The sequence below is a fragment of the Salvelinus alpinus genome, chromosome 9 (assembly GCF_045679555.1).
Source record: "Salvelinus alpinus chromosome 9, SLU_Salpinus.1, whole genome shotgun sequence".
Lineage (NCBI taxonomy): Eukaryota > Metazoa > Chordata > Actinopteri > Salmoniformes > Salmonidae > Salvelinus > Salvelinus alpinus.
Window position 1 is genome coordinate 71,420,768 of NC_092094.1, and position 4,862 is coordinate 71,425,629.

General features: G+C 41.8%; 1 long non-coding RNA gene across 1 annotated transcript; it reads right to left on the reverse strand.

The window, feature by feature from the left end:
* Positions 1 to 488: 488 nt before the first annotated feature.
* LOC139530560 (uncharacterized) lies at positions 489 to 2,864 on the reverse strand. Its single transcript, XR_011666067.1, has 4 exons — positions 2,385 to 2,864; positions 1,969 to 2,065; positions 1,627 to 1,756; positions 489 to 633 (listed from the first exon to the last, which is right to left on the reverse strand). It is a non-coding gene; the product is annotated as an uncharacterized lncRNA (long non-coding RNA).
* Between the last annotated feature and the right edge of the window lie 1,998 nt (positions 2,865 to 4,862).

Here is a 4,862-nt window from a genome sequence, read left to right on the forward strand (position 1 = left end):
ATCTTTGAAAGACAGGGAAAAAGGGATGTTTTGTTTTTGCTGAGTTTATATGTATCCTAGGACCTACAATAGATACAACAATGAATAATGTGGAACAAATAAATACCTTCAAAGGATACCTTACAATTTACAATAATGAACACCTCATGAAACAGCTGTGAAAACCAACTTGCCAATATTTTTGATTTTAATACATAAACTTTGATTGTTTTTGGTACCGTTGTGTCATGAATTTATTTTCACAGATTATTTTTTGTAAACTCACATGGCAATCAGACTGAAATACTTAATTCTGGTGTGTGGAATAAAGAGATGGGTGCTGTGTGGTTGGGAGGTTCTGCCTGTCACTTGTTCTCAACAGGCAGTCTCGGAAGGGGGACTTGAAGAGGGAGACTGCAAAGTCCAGGCACTGCTGCTCTCTTTGTTCCGAGTGTTTGCCCCGCTAGTGTTTTTAGTTCATCTGTGTATCTCACATATTATATGCCTAGTATGATACGGCAAGCAAACTTTATTAGCAGATAATGACAACATGACATTAACAGTTGCTTTATATGATGTGATCAGATGGAGGAAGGGATGGGATGAGTGGGCAGATTGTTGGGCAATCAGAAGTCACTCGATGCAGAATTTCATCTGGAGGGAGAGGAGAGAGAGATGAAGGACGAGGAGAGAGGAAAGAGGCAGAATCAAGAGATGCTTGATCAGGTGCTGCAGCTAGTTCTTCCTGTCACTTGTCCTCGACAAGCAGCACGTCTCAGTCAGGGGTTAAATAACATGGCCTGGAATAGTTAAAAGCCCTAACACCACGTTAAGGTACAGGCTGAGAAGATGTACATTTTTTAAATATTTTTTACCCAGTTTAATTAAGGCCTTTAACCCCCTACTCTATCTTTGTAGTGTTTGACCTGATGGGGCTTGGATAGGTGTAGCAACATGGTGATGACTCAACCCTGCTGTGTAATGGACTCCGGGAGACTTCTGCCATATTACATACACAAATCTAGAACCTCCAGATATGCAAACACTACCTAGAAACCAATGTCCAATTCCATACCAACCCTGGCCTAAAATTTGATTTGGAATTGGACACACAAGATGAATGGCTAAGGAGAAGGGGTGAAGGACCAGTAAGGAACTGGGCAACTGAACAGTCAATTTCAATCAATTGAACATTTTACTTGCAATGAATACATTTAATATGCAAATGTGTACATTTACAGCCAATTCGAGCAAGTTTCAAATATATACAAATATTTAGATGCTTGTAAACGTTACTTGGAATACAAGACAGATAGATACATATGCTATATATTTACCAAATAACTAACCAACTTCGCAGCCAATGTCTGCAAGAAAACATCTATATACAAATTTAAAACAATATTACAACAGGTTATTAAGGTTATTTACAATAACATACAATATACAACAAGTTGCAATGTAGTAAAATACCTACCATCTTGAGGTGGGGAAATGGCCAAGCAGTGAAAACAAGGGTGGGCAAAACATCAGACAAAACAGAAGATGGACACGATGGACAGACAAATTCACACACATTGACGACATGAGACAAACAAGACACATGAAAATGCTTGCCCCATCTCCTGCACCAGGCCATCTCCTTACCTTCCCTCACGTATCTCCCGACCGAAGCAGTGGACGCTGACCTCTGTTGTGTAGGGTGTGGACATCTTGGGAGAATGGACCCAGGACGGGGACTGGAATCGGGACTGGAAAATGGTGCCAGGTGCCCAGCCTGAAAACAAGATAAAATATGTTTTCTCATGGATTTCTGATGGTATCGTGCCATAGAGGGTTCCTCATCTCTGCAGAGAGCAAGACTGATTGCAATAGCAAATATGGACACCGACACAAACATTTGATCATATTGAACTCTGCTGTGGTCAAATAAAGCAACCATTTAAAAAACAACTTATCAATGCAAAATTTGAATTGTGACACACTTACTGATCATGTGCCATGGTGAAACAATTTTGATGGGCTTCAACTCCCGCGCCACAGTCTTCACCCTCTTAAACTTCTGGCAGGCTAGACAAGTACTGACCTATAAGCACAAAGTGACAAATTGAAACACTGTGAAACACTCTCAATATGACATTAATCGAAATCATAATTTATGTATGGGTCTCTCTCTGTCTAGCGAAGACACCTAGTTAAAGGCAGTTGGAGTTACCATAATTGCTGACACCTATTCATTTGATTGATTCGGGTTACTTATAGCTAGATACCTCAATGTGACAGACATATAACTAAATGTATAGCTAGGGACATGTACTGTAACGTTAGATGACCTAAATGGTTGTACATAAATCCTTCCAGTTATCTAACAGTAAAAGTAATAGAAATTAACTGCTTAACGTTACGCGGAATTGTGAATTTCTCTGCCCCCTACGAATGTTGCGCCTCTTGTCGAGATCAGTGTGTCTTCATAGTACTTCGCCTCGTTGGAAAAATACAATAAAATCTCCTCGAGGGATGCCATTGAAGTACAAGCTACATGCAAACAAAAAGCAGCTACAGTAACAGTTAACGTTAGCTAGCTGTCTGGCTGAGGTAAATAAGTAATGTTAGCCAGCAATGTCAATATAAAATCAATCTAAAAACTGCTTAAATTATTTATTCCTATTTAACATTAACAACAAAATAGTGTTTTCTTTCCAGTCTTTTCGGTCCTCTGCAGCAGCAGGTTGCCACCGTCAAAAACACCGTCCTTGGAGGGCAATTCGGAGGTAATAATTTTGCGCGGACTGAGCGAGCGCTTCTGAGGTGAAATAGAACTAGAACTGCCGGCGTCCTCCTTCCTTCGCGACCACTACGAGGTAACCAAGCAACCAGCATAGCGACGGACACATCGGTTCATTACGTAATCGGGTCAGAATGTTGCAAATTTTTGCAACAGCGCTAGCAACAGAATAACTTAGTTTTACCCAGACTATTTGCATTGCCCCCCCCCCCCCCCCCCCTCTTTTACACTGCTGCTACGCTCTGTTATTATCTATGCATAGTCACTTTAATAACTCTACCTACATGTACATATTACCTCAATTACCATTACCTCGACTAACCGGTGCCCCCTCACATTGACTCTGTACCGGTTAGGAGACACCAGTTAGTCCTCTGTCAACCCTTGTCCTTTGCCAGGAACATTCTTATCATGTTTCTGAATGTATTTTCAGATTTAGTTATGAACAAATGCAGCGATAAGTACAGTAAATGTAAAATGCACATGAAATCAACAGTGTTATATTTGGAATCAGTCTCGTGTCAGGTGAAATGTTGACATCATGTTGTCTAATCATTTTCCCTTAATCTCCAAACAATTCCCTTTAAATTGCATATGCATTTCAGATTTCTTCTGTAAGAAACATTTCAATCTAGCCCTATCCATATAGGCCAATTCATACACATGTAAAGGGTTAATTAGATGCCTATGTTCACAAATTGCAATTTACATTTTTTTGTTTTTTGTTAATTAGCTTGCTCGCTCAGCCAGACCTGCCCGGTCTATTTTCCCCCTCTTGCTCTCCCCCCACCTCTCTCTCTGTCTGTCCCTCTGTCTAGTTTTGGGCTTTTCTGGCGTCTTTTCCCCAGGATGGAAAACGATTAGATCTTTCACAGTTGTTCCTCTTGTATAAACCCACAATATATCAAGGTGACAATGACTATTTTACACCACGATAGAGATAGACTAGGTTATTCTTTTCCTTTTCTATTACAAAATGTTTTGTCTTCTCTCTTTGTCCACCTCGTAGTCTACATACAGTGGGGAGAACAAGTATTTGATACACTGCCGATTTTGCAGGTTTTCCTACTTACAAAGCATGTAGAGGTCTGTAATTTTTATCACAGGTACACTTCAACTGTGAGAGACGGAATCTAAAACAAAAATCCAGAAAATCACATTGTATGATTTTTAAGTAATTAATTTGCATTTTATTGCATGACATAAGTATTTGATACATCAGAAAAGCAGAACTTAATATTTGGTACAGAAACCTTTGTTTGCAATTACAGAGATCATATGTTTCCTGTAGTTCTTGACCAGGTTTGCACACACTGCAGCAGGGATTTTGGCCCACTCCTCCATACAGACCTTCTCCAGATCCTTCAGGTTTCGGGGCTGTCGCTGGGCAATACGGACTTTCAGCTCCCTCCAAAGATTTTCTATTGGGTTCAGGTCTGGAGACTGGCTAGGCCACTCCAGGACCTTGAGATGCTTCTTACGGAGCCACTCCTTAGTTGCCCTGGCTGTGTGTTTCGGGTCGTTGTCATGCTGGAAGACCCAGCCACGACCTATCTTCAATGCTCTTACTGAGGGAAGGAGGTTGTTGGCCAAGATCTCGCGATGCATGGCCCCATCCATCCTCCCCTCAATACGGTGCAGTCATCCTGTCCCCTTTGCAGAAAAGCATCCCCAAAGAATGATGTTTCCACCTCCAAGCTTCACGGTTAGGATGGTGTTCTTGGGGTTGTACTAATCCTTCTTCTTCCTCCAAACACGGCGAGTGGAGTTTAGACCAAAAAGCTCTATTTTTGTCTCATCAGACCACATGACCTTCTCCAATTCCTCCTCTGGATCATCCAGATGGTCATTGGCAAACTTCAGACGGGCCTGGACATGCGCTGGCTTGAGCAGGGGGACCTTGCGTGCGCTGCAGGATTTTAATCCATGACGGCGTAGTGTGTTACTAATGGTTTTCTTTGAGACTGTGGTCCCAGCTCTCTTCAGGTCATTAACCAGGTCCTGCCGTGTAGTTCTGGGCTGATCCCTCACCTTCCTCATGATCATTGATGCCCCACGAGGTGAGATCTTGCATGGAGCCCCAGACCGAGGGTGATTG